The sequence below is a fragment of the Neovison vison genome, chromosome X (assembly GCF_020171115.1).
Source record: "Neovison vison isolate M4711 chromosome X, ASM_NN_V1, whole genome shotgun sequence".
Lineage (NCBI taxonomy): Eukaryota > Metazoa > Chordata > Mammalia > Carnivora > Mustelidae > Neogale > Neogale vison.
This window is the reverse complement of record NC_058105.1, coordinates 124,445,968-124,471,257: the sequence shown is the minus strand read 5'-3', so window position 1 is coordinate 124,471,257 and position 25,290 is coordinate 124,445,968. Positions and strand designations below refer to the sequence as shown.

At 44.4% G+C, this 25,290-nt stretch overlaps 1 protein-coding gene across 1 annotated transcript in view; it reads right to left on the bottom strand.

The window, feature by feature from the left end:
• MID1 (midline 1) overlaps window positions 1-25,290 on the bottom strand; it is a 341,028-nt gene that overhangs the window by 253,569 nt on the left and 62,169 nt on the right. The window lies entirely within an intron of this gene.

Below are 25,290 nucleotides of genomic sequence, written 5' to 3'. Positions count from 1 at the left end.
AGAGAATCCAATATGGGGACAGATATTAACTTATATTCGCGTGGTACTCTACAGAGGACTTGGGGATGGGGACGTGTTCACGTGGGATGCCCCCAACAGTGCTGGGGGCAGGAATTACCGCTGGCGTTGTAGCGGTAAAACCCAGCCCGTGACCAGTGTCGGAGCTTCTCATTTTCAAGTTCCATGATTTGTCACTCCACCAGAGGTGACTTTCCCAGTGCTATATGACTGGTATGAAGGAAACTGACCTCGAGGAGCTTTATTTGTGCCCATAGAACTCAGAGCGGTTCACGGAAAAGTGAAAGAAGCATCGAACTGTGGTTCATTACTGAGACCCGGAATCAGATCCCACCACTGACCAGCTGCACATCCACGCACAAGTCTCTGCCCTTTCTCAGCCTCAGTCTTTCTGACGGTAGGATGCCTCTGATAATCTTTTCTTCACTGAACAGCGAAGGACTTTATTGTGAAAAAGCTCACAATGGTTTCGATTCTTGCCGTTGGGAGGATTAAATTCCTGCACGTGAAATTCTTAGCATCGAATACGCCTCGGCCTCCTCTTCTTGTCAGCATCATTTCCTTCCGTGGTGACGGGCACGTCAGCCTACGATGTGCCTTCTGGACTTTGGTGGGCTTGCTCGAAGAGAATCAGGCATTTTGAAAGAATTTCACTAAAATGTAACTTATCTTCAAGTCTGGTGAAAGCAACTCATCGAAATATTCCTAACCATTTTTCACAAGTGAAAAAAAAGTATCAGAAATCAGTCACGTGGAACCAAGCATGGTAGCATAGTAGCTTGGCTTGGAGGAAATGCGCCCAAAAGGGAAGACATTCATTGTGATCTCGCAAGGAGGTATGTGTGCTTTGTCAACGTTATTTTAGCTTAAATGCTACCCAATTTCTAAAACCCAGAAGATAACCTTGCACTTGTAAAGCTAGGATTTTGCTGCGAGGGTATTAGAAGATGAAGCCTTTCACGGCACTGTTGTTTAATTTGGAGAGAAGAGATAGACTTTGGAAATAGATTAAGACTCCCAGTTTCAACACAAAGAGGGTCCAAGTATGGAGGAATTCTGGAAATGTTTTGAAATAGTGAGAGACCTACACGCTTAGGATCTGTGTGCAGACGGGATGTACAGATCGAGACAATAGCCTTGGGCTCTTGGCTGACTCCTGAATTAATGGAAGTGATAACAAGGTCGGGCAAAGACATGCTTACTTATTTTTTTCTAATACATTCTTTTCTTCTTAGGTGGAAAAATGGTTTAGTCTTTGAAAATAATCTTTGTTCCTTTTATAGCTACTAAGAATCCAGAGAATGGTAGTTCTTCCAAGCCTGTCTGCTGCAGTTGTTCATAATTTGCTGAGCTTACAGCAGGAACATCGTGACATAAAACCAAATAAAATATTGATTCCATTGTTGGGGGTGGGAAGACACTGTACTACAGGAGCAACTTATCAAATACAATCATGTCTCAAGAAGAAAGGGAGTTGGGGTGCCAGGTGGCTCAGTCGGTTAAGCGTCTGCCTTCAGCTCAGGCCATGATCCCGGGGTCCTGGGATGGAGGCCCACATGGGGCTCCCTGCTCAGCAGGGAGTCTGTTTCTCTCTCTTCTCTCTCTGTTCCTTCCCCTGCTCATGCTCTCCCTCTGTCTCTCAAATAAATAAAAATCTTAAAAAAATGAAGTCATAAAAGTTATAAAGTTACAAAAACTACAAAGAGAAAGTTCTAAAAACTGATATGAGATTACCACATTCTACTCCCCCCTTTTCCAGAACTGCATTTTAATGGGGATCAAAGATTAATGCTAAAGTAGTCCTTCTACATGACATTTGAGATTGTGGCCAGAAAGTAGGAAGATGTATAAAGGAGTTTGAGGAGGTGAGGACCAACAAGAAGGGTCTTCATGAAAACATGCTACATTAAAACAAAAAAATTCTTCTCTGTGTATTTAAACCATTGACCTGCCGAAGGCGTGAGGCGCTTACTGCAGAAAGTAAAATTTGGCCCTTCTAACAATCAACTGAACGAACTCTACTTTTCTTAAAGAGCAAAGAAAGGGAATTTTCTACAATACCTTATTATGACTTTTCTTTGTTAGTACCTTAAAAACACTTCAAATGGTGAAAGACAAATTGCTTGTGGCTTAAATATCCAGAGGCCGGGATACTTTACCCCTGACTTCTTGATTTCTTCAAATAATTACAAATTATTCTCAGTAGAAAAATTAGACGCATTTTCTTCACAGGTCTATGAGATTTGCATGTCCCCATCCTCACATCAGTGGCCCTGTGGCATTTCGGATCTCCAGTCATTGGAACAATTGGTTGACTTTGGCAGTCTCTATGGCTAATGGGTTAACTTCAGCCTATCAAACGAACTAAAACTGAGTACGTTGGAATATCTGGTCTACAGATAAGCCTACTGGGGGCAGTCAAACAAATGGGGGTAAACTTGACTTTTCTGGTCCTTTCAGATGATGTGCTAGGAGAAAGTTTACACAACAAGTTCAATAGATCCAAGCCCCAAAGGTCCACTCCAAAAGCCTCACTTTAAACAACACAACTGTCTTTGCGTTTCACTAAATTCTGTTACTTGGAATTAAAAAGCTTATTAGAAGCAAGTCTTCCCTGCAAACTGACATATTCGATTACAGTCATCTGTTCTAGAGAACAGACTGCGTCTAGACAGAATACCACTGTGGCTTAGAAGGAACAGGATGCGTTTACAGTGGCTGCCTCTGGGGCCGGGTGACCGCTTTCACGATCTGCGCTGGGAACACCGTCTGATAAACGATTCCGCAGCTTCCCTGCCACAGGTGCGCAGGTACGGATGACCCGCATGACTATAGAACAAACACTCACATGAGACGGAACTATGGAGAGGCGGTGGTGATGGAAGGGGCACACAGAAGCCAAGGACAAATATAAAACAGCAGCACTAAAAATGCAAAATAAAAGCAAACAAATAAAACCAGATTCATATAAATTAAAGCCAAGATTCCAAGCTTTGTGAGCAAAAGAAATCTAGTCTTTGTTCCGTGTTCCAGGATCCTAACAACTGTGTTTTGGGCGGGGGCGGGGGTGGGGGGCTGTGGGATTATTTATTCATATGTACAAGGAATGAGAACAGGCACTTGGCTCGCTTATGAAGAAATTAAGCATCTGTCTCGGGAAAGCTTCCCCTCAAACAGAGCCATACCGAGTGCACACCATATGAAAAGGAAGAGGCCGGCGGAACTAGCCGTCATTGCTGGAAACTTGTAAGAAAGCAGTCTTCGTGTTTTGAAATGTTTAGCCTTAAATGCATGTCTAGCACTTAAGCGAGTCACAACGCAGTAGACATGTTTGATCTTAGAAAGAATCTCAGTTTAAATCAATTTCCCTAAAGATGAGCTTACGCATGCTATGACTCACACGGGCTCTGCAAAGCCACGGCCAACACACGGGAAAAGGGTTCTGCTCCCCTACCCCTGGCCCACGCAATCGGTCATCATTTTGAGAGCCTGAAAATGCAATCATTGTCAGTTTTCTGGTCTCCGTGGCTCAGAGAGCTGAGAAGGCAGGGGTTCGCTTCTTACTAAATTTGCCCCCTAGGTTGGAGAAGGAAGACGCAAACATGACGTATGGTGGTTGCTAAGGAACTTGCAAGTGAACACGGGCTGCCACTTAATAAGGGCAAGAGGGGAGCTGAGCGGAGATAACATCAGCCACCACAGCTCTGCCTCTCAGCCCAGCAGGGGCCATTGCTGCGGGAAAAATGAAAAGGAAGGCAGCCTTGTTAGGGAAAATGTAAGAAGATCTGGAAAGGGAAATGAAAGCCTGGGGCCCTTCTCCTACTGAGATGGTACTGCAGGCGTCCTGTGGGAGAAGGTGGGCTTTGGGTTATTTTCCACTAGGAACGAAGGTGGATCAGGCTTGAGTCACGCCGCTACTTGCTCACCTGCTAGCCCATAGCTCTCGTCTGAAGAAGACCTGGGTCCTGTGAGTTCATTTATCAGGACTCAATGAGGTGACCCCCAATCCTCACTTGATCGCCCCATCAAAAGGAGACAGGGACTTTGGCCCCGAGCCAACCAGCTAATTAGCTCTCAATAGCCATCGAGTAGACATATTTTGCAACTGGCATGATCAGCACAGCCCGCAAGTCCAGAGTGTAGCCTCTAGGGTCTGGCTCTCCTGTATCCAAATTCTGATCCTTCTGCCTGGTGACCTTGGGTGAGTTACTTAAAGCCTCAGAGTCTTCGTGGTGTTGAGCAGGAGCATAATACTGACACCCCGACATATGCTTGTTTCCAGCCCAGCACCACTTCTGTCTTTTCTCCTGGTAACAGACCTCCCCCCACATTGTATTTTTGGGAAAATCTGCAGCCAACGAAGGATCCTGTGGGGGTTATAAAGAAGGATACCAACACCCCCCAAACCGATCTCCACCTCGGCTGCAGTGATTGGTCCAACCATTTGGGCAATGACTCAAACACCGGCTGACCAAAATCCTGCCATTGGGAATTTAAGAACTCGATCAGGGTATGGGTTCACATATGTTCAGGACAAGACCCCTTCTTTCCAGCAGTGAAGCTGGCGGGGGCTCTTGGCGATCACATTTCCATCACTTGGATAAAGCTGGTCTACCGAGCAAGAGAATGACATTGACCAGCACAGACATGCAGAGAGGAGACAAAGAAATTCCCCAGATCCTCTGAATGCCTGGCTCTGGCTCCCCAGTTCCCCGAGACCACCCTGGTCATCCTACCTTCTGAAACTCTAGGTGACAGCTAGATGAGAAAATACATGTAAAGCCTTTAGCACGGTGCCTGACACAGAGCATTTCATAAATATTTACATTATTCTCTTGAGTGGGGACGAACCATTCCTCCTCTCTCACATTTGGGTGAAGAAGTTCATTGGAACAGCTGCTTTTCACCCCACTTGTTAAGTGAGTCCCATGGAAAGTGGACCGTCCAGGATAGAGACAAAGGGACAGGATGTGATCGCAGAGCGAGGATGTGGTGTCGCGGCCCCACTAACAGAGATTCCCCCCACCCCCCAACACACACACCGCACCGCCCTACTCACGACACAAATTGTTGACCCCGAGCAGATGTTCCGGCCTGCGTATGCACTGACTCTTAGTGGCAAAGAATTCCTGGTTTTCACTAAGTTAAATGCAAACAGCGGACTGTAAAGGGCTGGACGGAAGCCACTAGAAAGACCAGGTCCTATCCCTGATTCTGCCACTTGAAGATTTAAGGCAAAGCATTGTTTTGGCAAAGGGTGGAAATTGAGTTACCCTATGCATTTACAGCACTACTGAGAAGATCTTCTCTTTTGACAAGTATAAACTCTAGCGAGCTTGAGAATGTAGGAGAGAATGATTACTATTTTCCTAGAGGGCAAGAGGAGAATTGGCATTGTGACAAAGACCACTTCTACACATTAAAAAAAAAATCTCTATGCCCAACATGGGGCTTGAACTTACAACCTTGAGATCAAGAGTCACATGCTTTACCGACTGAGCCAACCAAACTCCCCCATAGAGATTACTTAAAAAAAATAAATAAAAAGGGGTGGGGGAGAGGCGAGGCAAAGAGTTAGTTCATCAGCTAATGTACTGAGCACCTTCTGAGTGTGTACACACTTAGGTTAGAGCAGAAAAACACAACCGTTATCATGGTGTTCACAGTCTGTCACTGAAACAGACCCAGAGACAAGGACCAAGAGAGCAGTGAAAGGCCAGAGGAAGAGGCAATGATTTATGTCTGGGAGGAGGCCACAGAAGGACACACAAAAGAGATCACATTTGTTCTGAGCTTTGATGCTCACCAGGCAGAGAAGAGCTGCGAAGTGTTCCTGAGCAGAGAGAACTGTCATGGAGTCAGGGTGCCAGGACGGCGCATGCGTGCTTGGGAGGCGCTAAAGACGCGGCGAGGATGGAGGCTAGAACTCCAGATACATTGGTGTAGCCCCTTCATCTCTTCTGACAGGATCTAGATGTAGCTGAGGGTCATCATGTCCCTAGAGGTGTTAGGAGGAGTGACCTGACACCCACGGCCATGCCCACCACCGACTTTTAGGTTCATACATATATAAAGCCCAGATTTCTGGGAATGGCTAGCAGGTTACCACTTATGAGTTTCTTCAGCTTCCTGGATCCAGCCCATCTGACCATTGCTGCTCTGATTTTTGCATGACATTCTGTCCATTCGTTTCCATTCCAACAAAATCACTCACACGCTCAAACTCACATTCCTGAGTTAGGACACTTTTCTGAAGGTATTGGTTGGTAAAACTCCACAACCTTCTACCATCTTCCTAGCCACACACACTCTCCACCATTACAGAGTTCTTTGGGAATCCAAATGATTCTTCCAATATGAGGAAGAGCAATTGTCTTCCTCCATTTAGGGACAAAACCGATTCTTCCACCGGTCTCATGCCCAGGGGTTTAGAAACATTCTTTTTGCTCAAACCAGTTTTTTGGATTTCACTGTCTACAGTATGTAGTCTATTATGTTTTTAAAAAGATTTTATTTATTTGACAGAGATCACAAGTAGGCAGAGAGGCAGGCAGAGAGAGAGGAGGAAGCAGGCTCCCTGCCGAGCAGAGATCCTGATGCGGGGCTCGATCCCAGGACCCCGGGATCATGACCTGAGCCAAAGGCAGAGGCTTTAACCCACTGAGCCACCCAGGCCCCCGTGTATATAGCTTATTAAAAATACTTCTCTAAGAAGTCTGATGCCAGCCAGAAAGGTAACAGTAAGTTTTCTGTTACTCTACAGATAAGTCATCAATTAGGAAAAGAAACTAATGTGAGCTGCTGGGGTAGGGGGAATGACAGAAAGAGGGGAGAAGGGGTTGGATCACACAGTCAGTGCCACTGATTACCCACGCAGATGGGGGGGAGCCATGGAAGGGTCTGGATCTTGTGCGTTAGGTGTCCAATCTGGGTGTTAGCAGGTCAGCCCACAGAAGGGGCAGAGCGTGGATGTGAGAGGGGAGAGACTCGAGGAAGGACATGGGTCTTCTGAGCTGACGCCATCACAGCAGGTGAGGACGGAGGCAATGGACATGAACATACTCGTGAGAGGTGATACGGTGGCAGCCGGGGTATGGGTTCTGGGGGACAGAGGACTCAGAAACATCCATAGCATGTCAACAGAGTGCAAGTCTTTGGCTTTCACAATGTTGTGACCTCATGTCACCGATGTGGAAGTTTTCCTAATTAAGGCAAGGCATGTGGGTAATAAGAAAATAAAATGATGGTTGATGGGTTTTGAAATCCATTTTAAAAAAAGATTTTATTTTTATTTATTTATTTGAGAGAGAGAGAGGGCATGAGGGGGAGACGTCAGAGGAAGAAGCAAGCTCTCCACTGACTGGGGAGCCCGATGTGGGACTCAGTCCTACGACTCCAGGATCATGACCCAAGCCAAAGACAGTCACTCAACCAACTGAACCACCCAGGCACCTCTGAAATCCATTTTGAACATTATTTCACGTGCTCCTATTTCTTCAGAAGCCTATCTGGTTTGGCTGAGACAGTCACTAACATTTTCTTGGGTCTTTAGAGATCTCAAAGCATCTAAAAAAAAAATTCTTGGGGCACCTGGGTGGCTCAGTGGGTTGAAGCCTCTGCCTTTGGCCCGGATCATAATCTCAGGGTCCTGGGATCGAGCCCCGCGTCGGGCTCTCTGCTCAGCAGGGAGCCTGCTTCCCTTCCGCTCTCTCTACCTGCCTCTCTGTCTACTTGTGATCTCTGTCTGTCAAATAAATAAAATAAAAAAATTCTTTTTAAGATAATTTGTTTTAGTAAACTCTACACCCAATGTGGGGCTCAAACTCATGACCCCCGAGATCAAGACTCACACCCTCTTCCAACTGATCCAGCCGGGCACCTCTCAATGTATCTTTGTTTTGGCTTCTGAATTTATTGCTGACAGACCTTACCATTTACCTAATCAATGATCATTTTTGTGTGTGTGTTTTAAAATTTTTTCCTCTAGGCCTTAAACTCATTTCTTCATGGAAGCCTCCCTATCTCATTAACTTCCTGGTCGTGTATATCTGGAAGTTACCCATTCCATGTTTCTTTTGAACCCCAAATTTGTGAGAGTTATTTGATCAGAAGACATGTGTATGCATTTGAGACCAGCCCACACCTTCTAAATATTCTTCACATACGACCTATGCTCCTTTAAAACCCAAAGCTGTAAACATTAGGCCTGATCCTGCAGAGCAAAGAGGGGAACATTTTTTCAGGGGTGTCAATTCTTTTTTTTTTTTTATAAATTTTTTTATTTTTTATAAACATATATTTTTATCCCCAGGGGTACAGGTCTGTGAATCGCCAGGTTTACACACTTCACAGCACTCACCAAAGCACATACCCTCCCCAATGTCCATAACCCCACCCCCCTTCTCCCAGGGGTGTCAATTCTTAAAGCTTCTGGGATCCATGCAGTGAGCTGGGGACAGCAATGGTTCATGAGATTCTAGTGACCCAAAGCGTTAGGAACATCTTAATGCCCGGGGACTAATACATTTCTGGGGACACCTGGCTCCAGCTTCTCCCACCAGGCTGGCCCCAGTCCTGTTGTTCCCCTGGCTCCTGTGTGCCCGGAAGGCTGTCACTATGCAAAGACACAGAGTCCATAGCAGCAGAGGCAACTGCTTTGCCCTGGCCTCAGTGTCCTGGGTCTAGGTTCAGTTTATAGCCCACCCCCGCCCCCCGCCACCGCTGTGGGACAGAAAGCAATCACACGTGAAAATACACCTTTGATTTACTAGGTGTGTTTTGCAAAGTCTGGAATTAAACAACAAGCAAGTCAAGATGGCGCAAGTCGATATTGCTAGCATTGAAGATTTATTGACTGTCCCGAAAAACTCAAAAGGAGGTCAGAGTTCTAAAGAAAGGCATAGTTATAAGGTATTGATGCCTTTATACCGAGACAACTCTTCTCTTAATTTGTATGAACTGATTGTAATGTTGGGTGGTTATCACCTGAGTCATGTATTGCTATGAATTAACCCATCCCTGAAAGCCAGTGGGAACTATAATCGCTGTAATAAAGTGGATGAATGGAAAACAAAGTAGGGTTCGGGGAGATGTAACACCAGTTTCGAGGTGATCAATACATGTGTTCGTGGTCACGTAACATATATGTGATGTTGCCCCAAAGAAGCACGGCGTCATCCACAGCGTGCAGTAGACGGCGGCTTGTAAGCTCCGTAGGGTCTGACCTCTGGTACTTCCAGCCTCATGAATTAAATGTGCCAGAGAAACATGCGGCGCGGCATATCAGTACTGCGGGGCTGGGCTTGGGAGGCACACTCAGGTGCTGCCAGAAGGCAAGAGAGTCTTTTCTGCTGCTGTTTCCAGGGTCCCTTCTTCCTTCATCTCCTCTGTGGTCAGCTCTGGGGTCATGCATATTTTGCTTTTCTGCAGAGCAGATTATTTCCAGAAGCTTCTAAGGCTATCCTTGTGCACAGCCACACTATATAATGTGGAGGGCTTTGTATCTCTTCATTGCCCAAAATGCCTCTGTTAACAATCCACAATTTCCCCATCTCTCTTTCCCCCTTTCTCTGAATTTCCATCCCAGGGGTCCATCCTCAATGTCTGACTACACCAGAAAGAGCTTTGTCTCTATGGGACACTAATAAATCATGGACGTTATGTGGCAGAGGGAGGCACAACAGGTCCAAGCAGAGACACTGTCACCAGAAACGAATGGCCTGCAGAGGAGACCAGGGCTTCGCTACTCAAAGTGCTGTCCACAGACCAGCAGTGTTGGCATCTGGGAGCTCGGAGGAAAGGCAGAATCTCAGGCCCCCCATCCTAGACCTGCCTTGTCAGAGTCTGCATTTTAACAGGATTATTGGTGTGCGTATTACGGTTCGCACCAACCCTGAAGAAAGAAGGACAATGTTGTCAGGAGTAAGGATGGCCAAGTCAAGATGACAGAAGAGACGATCGAAGATAAGCTGGCCGTTTTGCCGAGGACTCTTCCGGAGCCGTGTTTTACTCACTACTTACAAGTACGTATTTCTAGATCATACCCCAGAGATTCTGATTCCACCGCTCCGAGGACGGCGCCCAAGCATCTCCATGTTTAGCAAGCCCATGTACGCTCTTCCTGTAGCTGCTTCTTACCGGGATCTCCTTGAGCTCCCGCTGTGCGGATGGGCTCCCACCTCCCACTGGGTCTGAGCTGCCGTCGTAAATTCACGGCCCCAATGTCGGGATCTGGTTGCTGAGTAAACCCCGTATACATTCTCAAAACCACGGCCATTGTCAGGCTTACTGCCCACAAACACTCGAAATTATAGACCTACATTACGTTTGGCATTTCCTCAAAAGTGCCAAAAAAGGAGTATAGCGCAGGGACCAAGACTGTCAATTCCCCAGCCAAAGGGCTGACATCAAATCCTACCAGCCTTTTGGAGACTAGGAGATCTGGGGCTGGAAATTCAGAGTCTCTGTGCCTCAGGTTGGCCCACAGGAGGCAGGATAATCCCAATACTTATGTCAAACAGCTAAGAAAATCCCAGGCCACGCGTCTAGTAGATGGCATTGTCAGTCTGCTCCACGGATAGCCCCTTCACCCAGAAGCCCGCAAGAGAGCACCTGGAGGACAACTGCCCAGACCCCATCCTCCTCGGCCTCTCGGCTGCCCAGATTTCTTCATTCTCTCCAGGGAAACCGGCACCCAAGGTGGGGACAGTGTTCTTGCTAACCTCAAATTTCAGAGTTCAGAGTCGACCACGGTTTTCTCCAGTTTCTTTGCGAAAGGAAATCCTGCAAAGACGTCACTCAACAGGCCCAATCAAAATTGGCAATGGTCTTGCCCTTCCCCTGCTCCCCAAGTCCCTTTTCGTCTGGTGGCCTCCGACCTAGACCCAACGGGGATGGATCTTTCTCCCCTGTAAGTCACGTCCCCTTCCGCAGATGCCTGCTGGATCTGGCCCCCGTTGCTCCTCTTTGCTCAAATGGCTTTTGCAGTATTAAGGGGAAATGGGAATGGAACGTGGAGTGGGGGAGGGGAGGGTGGAAACAGAAATGTTAAAAGACAGAATAAATGAGTGCTGAGCCCCCCAGCTTCTACACGTAACATCCACGGGAGTCTTGAAATTGTAGGATGGTGGCGCTGGTCGGCTAACTGGTAGGCTCTGTACTGGGTCGGCTGAAAAAACTGTCTTCCCCAGTAAGCAAATTATTGATTATAAACTGTTATGATTCCTTTGGAGCCATTGTGGCCAACTGTATTATTCCATCTGCCTTAAATGTCTGCTGTGTTCCCATGCCAAAACCCTTATGAAATTTCCACTGGAAAAAAAAATGAGTAGCAAATTCGGGTCTCAGTGCTCATATATAATTTCAGATTTCATTAATGGTTATTAAATATATGCCCTGAGGAAGGATAAAGTTCCTTGTATGAATGGAAAGAGAATTGAATTTATAAATAAGGTGATTCTGTTTTTAAGGGCTATTCATTAGACATATCCAGGACACACTTAAAAAAAAAAAAGAAAAAAAACTTTTCTTTTGAAATGAAAGGCATTTAAAATCTCATAGGCTAAAAATGCAATGTTGGGAAAATACAGCCATGCTCAAAAGATTTTAAAAACCCCTAAGTCTAAAACATTTTTCCTGACCTGGAATTTGAAAATGAATTTTGGGGAAAATTTTTAGAAGTCGCAAAAAGGGGCACCTGGGGGGCTTAGTTGGTTAAGCATCTAACTCTTGATCTCAGCTCAGGTCTTGCTATCAGGGTCGTGAGTTCAAGCCCCACACTGGGCTCCACGCTGGGCGTGGAGCTTACTTGATGAAAACTTGTAAAAATGTTTTCATAATGTGGTCAAAAGATAGCCACATTTAGAAAATACGGATGTATCTATCGGCAAGTAGAAAACTGGTTGCCAAAAAGAATGTGGAAAATTTTTTTCTTAATCTCCTTTTCAGAACCAAAATTATAAAAAGACTAAAAGAGGCTATTTACATAATTTTGATTAAGCAAAGCCCTTTGATGTTTTAGGCTACAGAGCCCATAACCTGGACAATATATTCTTAGTAGGAGTTGTCAAAAGCCCAAATAAGAAATTCAGATCTTTTTCAGGCCTGTTGCAAATCTCCCCCAAAGCTGTACGGATAGTATAGGTTTAGCTCAATGAGCATAAGTAGACGGAGCGTATTTTAAAAAGAGTGAAGTTGCCGAAAAAAGAGAGAACAGTTTCTTCCTTTTTTTTTTTTAATATCATGAGAACGAGCAAAATATTTGCATGAGTGCCGAATTCCTGAGGAGAGATATCGCTGAACTCAAGATATTTTTGTACCAAGTGAGTATTCTGACATCTATTTACACTGACTTGTCTTAGAACAAGAGATGAGGTAATTGTGTCATCTGCTGGCCAGCCGCTGTGACGTGGCCACCCGTACAGGGGACATACACAGAACGTTTTCAGGGGACTGAGTTCCGATTTCAGCTTTTCTCACTAAGAAATGAACTTGGTGATATTTTTTAGCAAAAAAAAAAAAAAAAAAAAGAGGCGTACACAAATAACCTTCACCCAAGTAAACTGTGAAAGCACTGAGGACAGGTTTTCTATCTGAATTTTATCTCAGAAGACTCCTGACAATGGAATTTTACCTCTTACAACAAATCACTGACGAACAGAGAGGGCTGAGAAGACTACACGCTCTCTCCTGCTCGATCTTGTATTCATTTCCCGAGCGAGGTGCATTGTGTGATGGAACAGATGTGATTAGCCTGACCTGTGGGAGCAGAAGGCCAGTGTCTGCTGACCCTGTAATCAGTCTCAGATCTAGGGAACATCTCCCTGGGAAAGTACACATCACCGCAAATGAAAAATCTCATTATTCAGTGGCAGAACACATCAAACATCATTTTTCTTTTTATTGTTTTCTAGGTATCCCAATTCAAAGCACTTGGCCCAAAACATATGAAAATGTTGAATTGAACATTACCCTAAAAATATTTTTTTCTTATAACTTTCATTCTCAGGTATGTGATTTGTTTTCAAACCAGACTGTTTGTCATACCAAAAGTACAAGGCCAGAGAACTTGCAGGAAAAGTCTGAAAAAGCCGCCTTAAAGTGACATTTATATCAGGGGGAAAAGCATGAAAACGCTCGTGTGAATCCAGTTCAGCTGGTTACATGGTGCACCGCGGCTGAAATTTGTACCTTGACGATTTAAGCAGGGATGCTCGAGAGAAATGTGCAAAAACTGATGTGAATCCAAATGTGTCTTCCCGTTAGCCTACGGGACAGTTACGCTGCATTCATGGAGCAGACTAGAGAAAAGAAAAATCTGCTCCCCTCCCTGAGACAGTCATGAAAAGTAGACAAAATGAAGAACACTGTGTCATTTCCACTGTCCAGATTATAGATTCTTTGCAAGAGTTGCTAATGGGAGGTACAGCCAGCCCGGCAAGGAGCGCAGAAAGATGAATTTTTTAAATCGAACAAAGTAAACATCAAACGATGCTTTCAAGGAGCAAGGGGAGTTACCTGTCATTTCACAGCCAGCAGGAGAAAAAGAACAGATTTATCCATTTCTTAGCAAAGACATTTGGTAAAAGGCAGACTATAGCCAGCCGAACCAGAATCTCTCCTACCCCCAAGCCAGGGGGCCTTATCGACGGCATAAAAGCTCAGGTGGCAGCTGTGGAATTTGAGATGAACTAATAAAATAAGCCAGCGGAGCTCAGCGGGAAAGAATGTCAGCAATTTACCAGTGGACGCCTAGGAGTGCCCCGAGAGTGCATCTCGTTAGGGTTCTCACAGAAACAGAGATCCAGAAATTTCAGGATGGCAGAGACGGTCCACCAAAGGAGAGAAATCCAAGGAGAAAACTGGGCAGTAGGGGCGTCTGGGTGACTCAGTTGTTAAGCATCTGCCTTCGGGGTCCAGGGATCGAGTCCCACACTGGGCTCCCTGCTCACCGGGAAGCCTGCTTCTCCCTCTCCCACTCCCCCTGCTTGTGTTTCCTTTCTCACTCTCTCTCTGTCTCTGTCAAATAAATAAATAAATAAAAACAGCTTTTAAAAAAAAGGAGAGAGAAAAAGAAAACTGGGCTGTGACATGGCTTGTTGGATTCTCGGTTGCGAAATGCTTTTCTATGCTTGCATCCCACACACCAAGACTTACTACCAGAAGCGGAAAAAGAAGGTCCACTTGGTAAATAACAGCGAATGAGTAGAATTTTACAATCTATGATGTGAATCTGTCCCTGATGTTCTTGGTGACATGATACCACCTTAGGAAATGAACAAAGATATCAAGGCGATGACCTCATTTCGGTCTTTATGCACTCATACAGGCTCAGAGGGAGAAGCAAAATTGAAAGCATTTAGCTAACAACCACTCACAACACAGAAGGTTCCTGTAGTCCATGTAAATTAAGCTTCTTTGGAAGGAAAAGAAATCCCATGCCATTGACTTACGCAAGTGTTTTCAAACAAGTTTCACAGATTATTTGATGGTCAAGTGTGATATAATCATTTATAAGCGAGCAGTGAAATTAAAAATCAGAACATTGTTTGGAGCAGGGTAGAGAAATTTCATCAGGAGCTTTTAATTCTGGGAGGAACATTCTGAAGAGTATTAAGATTGATCGCATCTAATTAAAATGCTAAATCATATAGTGAACAAAGAAAGACAAGTACAAACATGTAGGGTCTGTGGACTCTTACGGAGGGCCTTTGGGAGTCCCCTGTCCAAGTCCCTCCCTTCACAGACGAGGAGCCTGAGATCCCGGCCATTCCTACCATGTGAAGTCACACACACATGAGCTTGGGTCAAGGCTGCGTGTCTGGTCACTTATGCATGTATCAGAAGGGGGAGACTGACATACACTCGAATACACAGAGCAAGAAAGAATGTGAAAACAACGCAGCTCACAGTGGGGCAACACATGGTCCTCCAGGGAGAAAACACACGTTGCATGGAAGAGGAATTCATCACTCATGAAGTCGAGCCTTCCTGCTGTGAGCTGAAATCTTGGGTGGCAGACTCGGACTTCTGGATGGAGGAAAAATGACGAGCGGGCCCAGTGCACTTGTAAAGCATACCAGCAACTTCCCATGGGACCAGACCTAAATCACAGCATCAGCTTATCTCTGCATTGTCCTCAGAAACTGGAGCTCTCATTCTGTTTAAAAAACCACTTCCTGGATGCTTGGGTGGCTCCGATGGTTAAGCGACTACCTTCGGCTCAGGTCATGATCCTGGAGTCCTAGGATGGAGTCCCACATCAGGCTCCCTGCTCGGCGGAGAGTCTGCTTCTCCTTCTGACCCTCCCCCCTCATGCTCTCTCTCAGATGAATAAATAAAATCCTTAAAAAAAGATTTTATTTATTTATTTGACAGACAGAGATCACAAGTAGGCAGAGAGGTAGGCAGAGGCGGAGGGGGAAGCAGGCTCCCTGCTGAGCAGAGAGCCCGACGTGGGGCTCGATCCCAGGACCCTGAGATCATGACCTGAGCTGAAGGCAGAGGCTTAACACACTGAGCCACCTAGGCGCCTCGAATAAATAAAATCTTTAAAGAAAAAATAAAAAAACCACTTCCTGAAACTACTACCCCTCCCCACTCCCACCCCATCTGCCCCAGTGAAAAATCACTCTTTGCAACGAACCCCTGGAGAATTTGGTTTCACTCTTCTTCTTTTTTTAAAAATTAATATATAATTAATTATACATGGTATAGGTCATTCGGTTTCACTCCTGACACTCCCGTTGCCTCCTGCGTGCACCCAGACATCCTAGCATGGGGGTCCTCAAATTCGCGCATGCGTGGGTCTGCATGGCCTGGAAGACTCAAGACAGGTTCCTGGGTTCCACCTCCAGGGTTTCCGACTCCGTAATCCTGGCTGGGGCCCAACAACGTGCATTTCTGCACGCAGACCACACTCGGACCCAGTACCCTGCACTAGCACAGTTGAAGCTGACTGAAATAGGATTACGGAACTGAGGGATGAAAGCGAGGCTCTTCTCTCGGACCACACAAAATAGGCCCAGCGCCCACAGATGAAAGCAGCGACAAAGCCGGAGGTCTCCGGCACCGCCATCAGGAAAATATTGACAAGCATCCATTACACACATTTTCCAAAGAGGGGTTTCAATGGTCTCTGTATGCAAGATCAATGGGATGGAACATTAAAAAGGAAAAAAAAAAAAAAAAACAAAACCTCTCTCGGCAATAAAAGCTCAGTGTAATTGCCGTAATTGTTGAGGTTCATGGATGCACTTCCAAGAAGTGTGGGGAGTTTTTCTAACTCAGTTTTGGGGGTTAAGTTAACTATTTCAGAAACTGCTTCATTAGAGAAGAACGTTTTAATTATGGCAACTTGACATCTGAACTCTTCCTCCTCCAAGAAAAGTATTGCATAGTTCTTGTTCTTAATATTGGATTTTACTTTTTAGCAGAAAATGAAACTCCATCAAAATGAGAAAATACATGTTCTGCTCAAGCCCGCTCTGCAAAGCAATGCACTTATTTGGAAAGCAGTCTTTTCGTTTCGACTAACTCAATGTGTACAAAAAAGAAAAAATAATAATTTTGATATAGATTTGAAGGCAATTCGACATTTTATTTATGAATCTTGGTAATGGTTTTAAATCACAAAAATGTGTATCACCTGCTTTCATAATTCACTCTATAGTTCGCATTAAAGGCCAGTTTATCAAGACAAGATTCAAATCTTCTTCTAAATTCATTTATTTATTCTCTTTATTAACCTTCCTCTGAATCTGTAGTCCATTGATCAAAAGTTTGGTCAGGCCTCCAAAAGGCTCCAGGTCTTCTCGAAACCAATCTTTAAAAGTACATTTTATGGGGGTGCCTGGGTGGCTCAGTGGGTTAAACCTCTGTCTTCGGCTCAGGTCATGATTGCAAGGGTCCTGGGATCGAGCCCTACATCAGGCTCCCTGCTCAGCAGAGAGCCTGCTTCTCCCTCTCTCTCTGCCTGCCTCTCTCCTTGGGCTCTCTCTCTCTCTCTCTCTCTGTCAAATAAATAAATAAAATTTTTTAAAAAATAAAAGTACTTTATACTATGTCACTCTCCTCCAAATGTAATTGGAATAGATTCAACATTTTGTTTCTCAAGCTTGAAGACAAGCTGCAAAAATTTAAAGAATGCAAAGGACAAATTCTATCTACATAACAAGCAGATGAAGGGAACTCTTTAAAATCTGTACATGCTTCATTAATTCTGCACTGGCAGGCAAATTATTACAGATGTTCCCCACACGTCAACTTTCCCGCTTTGCATCTTTTATTCGGCAAAACACCATTCCTTTCTCAGGCTTCAAGGGGGCCTTGCTCACAGGTACCTATGTTATTCTAATTGTGCACTGACGAAGGTGGCTGAAATCATGCCGTTTCTCTAGTCATTCGAGCTTGGAGGTAGGTGAGCAGACGTTCGCCCAGAGCCAGCCTCCAAAACATTTCTTCCAAAGTGCTCTGGCTGTTTTGTACCACGGTTGAACATTGGCAGGAGACCGAGAGGGGAGGCTGGACTCTAGGCTTGGAGTGAGGGGCTCTAATGATTTTCAGAACTTTCTCCTGCAGGAAGAAGGGCTTGGAAACCCAGACACACCAAATCTGGTTTCTGAGGTGGATGTCCGATAAGGAAAACTTCTGGGGGATCTCTGTCCCCCACCTTCCTCCCTGGACAGGTAATCTGAGTCACTTTCTTCCTTATCTGGTGAAACCACCTTGTTTTCCCTCCTCGCCTGGGAGTGCCAAGGGAAGGGTCTCCACTCCAGAGAGCGCCCCAAGCTCACATTCCTCGGCCTCCCCAATCCGCCCTGGTCTTCCCTGGTCACCGATTTGCCTTGCTGGCTTGCCACCCTATTCTCTGCACGCATTTCAAACACACATATTTCCACCTTCAGTCCTCTCTTCAGGACCAACTCAGCCCTCCGTTCTCTAGCATCAGAAATGTCCATGTGGCTGGTAAACCAGAAGCTTAAAGGCAGACATAAAAATTATTCTAAGTGACTTCCACTGGCATGTGTATTAGGGGAGAGGAGGCCCAGTGGGATCCCCGGCCTGGATTTGTCGCTCGATCCTGGAAGACCTGCCTGTTCCCTCCTACCACGTTCTCCCACGTGGCTGCCCCTGCCTCCCACGCAGGCCTGCCCTTCGAGGACTCACTGGGCTCTCACCATTGTGGGAAGCACCCTTCCAAACCAATCTGCTTTCTGAGTTTCATGCTTTTCATCAGGTCAACCAGCAGTCACACCTTTGGCAGACCAATGCTCAGTGCACAACAGTGATGGGCATCCTGGCTAGTCAAGGGCAGGGGAAGGCTTTCTTGGGGGTAGGTAAAAGCATAATGAACTGTCTCTTAGAAACCTACGAGCTCACTAGTTCCACTAGAAATGCCACTTAGTCTTCTCTTTTTGTTTTTCTGCTGGCTTACCAGGTGAAGGCCTCCCTCCCCAAAGGTAGGAGAAGGAGGTAACATTGTCTTCATTCTTCACTCCAAAACTGTAAAGTGACTTTTATGCTCTTCACTATGCCTCAGACAGCAAACAACGTGAAAAAACAATTTATATTTCCTTTTACTGGGCCTCATCACATCTCCAACATTGCGTGTGCTTCTATGGCTGTATTATTTGGGGGGATGCTAATATGCAGTTTTCTTTGTCTTGTCAAAAAACCAAACCAAACAAAAAAGCCGCACTCATCTTGAAACAAAACAAAACAAAACAAAACTGCGTTGACCAAAGCTTCTGTTGATCACTGGGAAAAGTCCATAATTGTCTTGCCTGATTGTCCAGCATGAGCAGAATCTACAGAATATTCACACCAATCAATCCCTCCTGCCTTGAAACGGATTGTTTAAGCCTCAGTATCACTTTTATTTTCTATTAATGACGGTGTAAGCACCCGAGAACAGCAGGACACTACCACACAGCTGCGGGCAACTTCTGTCTCTCTTCCTCAGAACAACTGATGGTAAGGAAATAATTCCTTTTACCAAAATGTAGACTAGGACTTTTTTTAAAGATTCATTTATTTATTTTTTAGAGAGAGACAGAGCAACTGAACACAGGGGAGGGGCAGAGGGGGAGGAAGAGGATCCCCAGCAGACTGGGCAGAGCCCACGCTAGAGGTGGGGCTTGATCCCACAACCTGAGACCACAAGCGGAGCCGAAATCGAGAGTCTGATGCTCAACCGACTGAGCCACTCGGGCGCCCCCCAAATGTAGACCAGTACTTTTAAGTGAATTGTTACAAGAGTCGAATTATGTGAAACCTGCATTCAGTTCCTTTACTGCTAACACACACACACACACACACACACACACACACACACACACACACTCCTGTGCCCTTCTGAATCTTCTCTAGACGAAGAAGATGCTGCTTTCTTTAACTGGCAAAGACTTCCTTATTTAATCAAGATAATGTACTCCACCAGGTACCAACAGGGCCTTGTCCTGTCACCAAGGACACCAAAGCACTGGCTACTCTTGGGACAGAGTTTAGAATAAAACAGGACTCTGATGGTTGAAAAGGGTCCAAGGAACTCTGTGAGGCTGTGTGTCTAGGATCTTCCATGTGGGCCTCAGATGCTGCACTCGTGAACTCTTGGTAGAGAACATCAGTTGGCTGCCTCTTCGGTTACAGGGTAATTACGATGGAAAACAAGTATAATCTGGACCTGCCTTTCAGATAATTCAAACTCCTAGGATTTGGAATAAAGTCCTTTTAATTTTAATCGGTCTCCGAATGGGAGATTGGCTGCGTGTCTCCAGCCCTTTGCCATAGCATACTGAGGGCAGGGTGTGCCTCTCTGCCTCTTGACTTGGCCACATGACTTGTTCTGGCCCATGGAATGAGGCAGGAGTGATGGCGTGTCAGTCTCAAGCCCAGGATTCAAGAGCCCTTGTGTGTTTCCACTTGCTCTCTTGAACTCTGGTTCTGCCATTGGAATGATATGCCTTGGCTTGCCTGCTGGTCCCTGAGAAGGACGAGAGGTGCTTGCCGCAGAGCCCTCTCCAAGCCAAGACCAGAAGAGCCAAATCATTATTATTCTAGAACAAACTGTAATTGTTCTAAGCCACAGCGTATGGGTGTGGTTTGTTACATGGCATGAACTGACTGATGCATCATTAAACTGCTAGCAGGCAGGTTTGGTTTATAGAACTGACTGGTAGGGGTTCGTTTGATTAACTTATTTTTTGTGATACAAACATACAATAATGCTCTCAATATCATTTTTAAGAGCTTCCTAATAGAAAGAGATTGGCTTTTGCTTCAGATGGCTATAAATTCATGTAGAGGGAAAGTTCCCTAGCCTTCCAGAGCCTCAATTTACGCATCTGTAAAACAAAAGTTACCACACTTACCTTGAAGGGTATGAATTAGTGGATAAACTATGTCATTTACCCAGCATAGGGTAGAACAATAAATGTGAGCATTATTTTTATTTAATACAATATGCAAGTGAAAGTCTATTTATACTTGAGACATTATTTGTATTCCATTTTTTTTTCTTCTTCCTTTAATTCTTTGCTCATTTTCCTCTGGTTTCACTTATATAGCTCCTATCTTTTCCTTGCCTCAGGTCTGTTGAAAAATCCAACTATAAAGTCTGCCATTCCTTTTGCCCAATGCCCCAAGGGGATGATTTACCAAAAGTGGCAAGTCCCACTCAGCTATTTACATTTCTCTGGACACAAGTTTCATGTTTAGGACAAATTTCAAACATAAAGTTCTTTTGAAAGAAAATCAAGCACAGCACATATTAAATGTCTTTCTTTCAAAGTGACTGTTCTTTGCTCTCCCCTGTCCTCTATAGACTTGCTTGATTAATTATTGGCTGTAATGGGGATGTTTTCTAATTTGACCCATGACATTGTGTATGAAGCAATGTCAAAAACACAAGGCTTGCCTTCCTTTCTGTTGCAGCTACAGAAGTGATCATCATTTGGAAGGGATGTTCAAATGATCTTACCAGGTTGATCAACCTTTCTTTGAAAAGGGCCAGATAGTATGTATTTTTGTATTTCCAGCCTTGGGGGCCATATGGTCTTTGTTGTGACCAATGCACTCTGCAACAGTAGCGCAAAGGCCACCATATAGAGCATGTAAACAGATAGGTGTGGCCATGTTCCAATGACACTTTGTGTATGAAATGAGGTGGGCCAGAATTTGCAGACAGCCCCTATAAACAATAAACTATAAGGCCAGAGTCACAGTGATATTAATGCAAACTTAGCCACTCTGAAGCTCAAATACATTCTTTAATCTAAAATCCACACTATATATAAGTATCTTTTGGGCTTGTTTTTAAATATTAGAACATTTTTTAAGGTTCTATATAGGATGATCATAAGGTTGGGTTTTATTCATTTAGTTGTTTATTGTTTATTTATTCTATCCTCATGGCCCAAAGTTTCCCAACGTATGCGGGACAGAATTTCTAAGGACAAATCCTGCCAGCAGGCTGATTTAATTCAATTTCTAGCTAATTATTCTGTTTGGGACATTTATTTTGTTATTTCCACATATATCAACATTGGGTCTGTGTAGCACAAATGTAGTCCTATTTTCCAACTATTTGCATGTTGCTCAATCCTGTTTTGATGGTGACCATATTGGATAATACATTTTTGGGGTTTGTTTTCCAAATAGGGGTCAACAGGAATATCATAGGAAATACGTATTTACCCCAAGGACTTTGGTGTCCTTGGGTTTGGAAAGCTCCTCGTTACCTGGTTCCCTTATCACCATTATTTATTTCACTCCTCCTCATGTTAAGAGGATCGCACCCAAATCCCCAAATCTCCGTGGCTCACCCTTGGGAAGACTGGCTAACCAACACATTCATCCCAGAAGAAACATGTTAGAGAAGCCACACAGGCCACAGAGTTTGCATGAATGCAGCCGCCCTGACCTGCTAAGAAGGCATTCATGTGTAAGCTAAGTTCGGTGTGCAGAAGCTGGTGAAGGGTTCCTGGAGATCTCCACACTAATATGGAGCCTGCTGTGGAGCATCGTCAAAAACGTTCCATTTACCAAGTTGGGTTTCTGCAGTCTCACAGTGTGACATTTATTTGATCGGGCAATTTACTCTGTCCTTCATTTCAAAGTGTGGTATTCTAGGATAGAGCTGGACTGTGCAATACATCTGTCTCATGAGGCAAGATGCGTGTTCCTCTCGTCCTCAAGAATAAGTGATTTAACATGGAGCATGTGACAGATCAAGCCCCAGGCTTCCCTTTCATCTCTCAGCCTGTCTGTATTCCAAAGTTTTTAAGACTGTATTTTCTTCCGCTGCCCAGATTTTGATTATTTTTGGTTTCAAGCCCTTATAACCAAAAGTTGCCAATGGGGACTTAAAAAAAAAAACTCCTGTTCGTCATTGTTAATGTAAAGAAAGATAGAGTCCGGAAACTCATGTGAAACTGGAGTCTGGGTTAGGACTACGAGGATGTGTAGAAACAGTGGTGTTTTTAAAAGCATACTTCCTGATGCCATAAGAAAAGTAATAGCACAATTTAGGTAACAATTATTAGTACAGAGCTAAAAGCTGACACAGAGCTCTTATATCTAGGAAGCGTACTGTCTAACGTCATGGAGTCTGAAAGATTAAGACAAAAACAGGTCAAAAACCGAAGAACGGGCTCTGTTCCTCAAAGAGGAGCATCCTGCCTTCGGGTCCGAGAAGGATACAGAGGTTCAAATCCCCAAGGGGAGACGGGAGATGAGGGAGCAGACCCAAAGGCAGTGAGGGGTTGTAAGACAAAGAACAACACAATCATGCCACAGATGCTTCTATCGTTCTGCCTCCGTTTTCAGTGAATACTTGGTTTCCTGAGCTAGTGGTTCTCAAAGTGTGTACAGCAAGGTAGAGGGATGATTTTGCTCACCAGAGGACATCTGGTAACGTCTAGAGACATTTTTAGTTGTCACAACTTGGCGGGGGGCATGGTCCTGGCATCTAGTGGAGAGAGGATGTGTCAAAGGCTGCTGCACTTCCCAAGTACACTGGGAAGCCCCCCCAGAATGATCTGGTCCCCAGTGTCAGTAGTGCTGAGGCCGAGAATCCTGCCTGGCCTGAGAGGGGGTTTGGGAGGAGTGACTGGGGTAAACTGTAGAGCACTGGCTCTCCAGGGTCATAAGTTCAGAGGTTCCAGCTGACGGGAGCATGTGGGAACCTTCCATGTAGGAAGAGAACCAAACAAAGGATTGAGACTTACCCAGGATACAATGGAATGGCTTCCAGTTATCTTTAGAGCCAGATGAGAAGAATTAAAATATCTTTAGAGTTTTTGCCAGAAAGACAATACAAAGAAAGCCGACTTCTTTCAACCCAAATCAGATTAAAGAACTGAGTAAAGAAATGGATTTAGAGTCCCATGTTCGCATGGTGATTCTAAAAAACGGATATCCTTTGAGGCTCAGAGCACACAACCCAGATGACAGCGGCCTCCAGGTCCCACATCCGGGGTCAAATCTCTATCCCATAAGCCACCATGTTAGCGTTCCCGGTCAACCCAATGGAATCTCAGTTGAGTTAATAAATGAATTTTATAGGGTTAATTCTTTTGTTTTAAATTTAGGAAAACACGTAGTAAATGCAGGGACAATCTGGGCATGCAACTGAAAACACTTTCAATGTTTAAGAGTATTTTGGCATATTGGCAAATGGACATATTCGCCTCGTCAGTAAATATTTGTTAAATGACGAAATGTATTCGCCTTTTCATTCCAATTTTAAATGAGAGAATGATTTGAGACTTGCAATTATAAATTGAAAAGGATAACAGAATTTAAGTGGTTAATAACATTGACTCTTCAGGTGAACTTCACTCTCTAAGTAAGTATGGATATTCTAAATATTTAACAAACTTAAATACTGAAAAGTTTTAGTGGCAATAAGTTGAAATATTTAAAGTTGAAATAGTAATAAACTTAAATATACACATTTGTTGAATAAATGAATGCACGTATTAGATTTATAAAAGTCGTTTCAGTTTTTAAAAAGGCTTTGCCTGTTAGGGTTATAAGTTTGCCAGTTAGATAGATACTTGAATGATTAAGCCCCAAACAGAATATATTAACTTTATAAATGTAGATTAAAATATAAAGAATTCTAGCTAATTAAGTTTAGAAATGAGAGCAATTGTTTGAGTTCAGATCGCTCAACTTAAATTGATTCAACACTAATCAAAACCCTCTGTGAGGGACGCCTGGGTGGCGCAGTTGGTTGGACGACTGCCTTCGGCTCAGGGCGTGATCCTGGAGTCCCGGGATCGAGTCCCACATAGGGCTCCCAGCTCCATGGGGAGTCTGCTTCGCTCTCTGACCTTCTCCTCGCTCATGCTCTCTCTCACTGTCTCTCTCTCTCAAATAAATAAATAAAATCTTTAAAAAAAAAACCCTCTGTGAAACTATTTGTTCTTATTATATCCCCCCAAAGTTACTAGAATTATAAACAGAAAAATAAGATTTGTAAGTTGTACTTAAAAGCTTGAGGAATATTTTGATTTTTGTAATTTCAATAAGGTAATATAAATTTAAAGCCTACATAACTATAAATAGCCCTTTCTGCACAGAAAGGAAAGAAGAAAGAAAGAAAGAAAGAAAGAAAAGAAAAAGAAAATGCCAGCCTTAAACATTTAAAAAAATCAGTCATAACAACCAAACTTGTCATTTAGCGATCAAGAAATGCTGTTCCCACTGAGCAGAGGGGATGTGTTAGAAAGGCACATCACTTTCCAGGTGTCAGAGCTGCAGGATGTCTGGAGCCAACTCTGTGTGCCCCATTTTCCTCTAGGAAACCAAAAAGGATTTTGTGGACCCGGGCAGATAAGACAATGGTGCTGCCCATAGTCCCTCCTGGGACTATTAAATGGAATATAAGAATGTTAGTTCTGGAAAGACCCTTGGAGATCACAGGCCTCACTCCCCCCCAGGGATGAAATCGCCAGGACAGTCCTTCGCACTGGGGCTGAACTTTCGTCCAGGGCAACAACCTTAGAGGACTTTCCAACAAGGTTACTCGCCCTTTCTCTCCACTCTGTTCATTTGTTAAAGTTCATTCTGCAAGATTTGCCAATTTTTACATAGTAATGGCTACAGACTTCAATGAGTTCCTTTGCTGGGTTAGCAGATAAGCAATGGGGTGCCATGAGACACAGTACATGGAGACAATTTCTGAGAACCGCCTGACAGTGATACATGCTTGGGGGTGGGGCGGGGGATGCGTGTGTTTGCAAGCAGGAGGGGAAAGTGAAGGCCGGC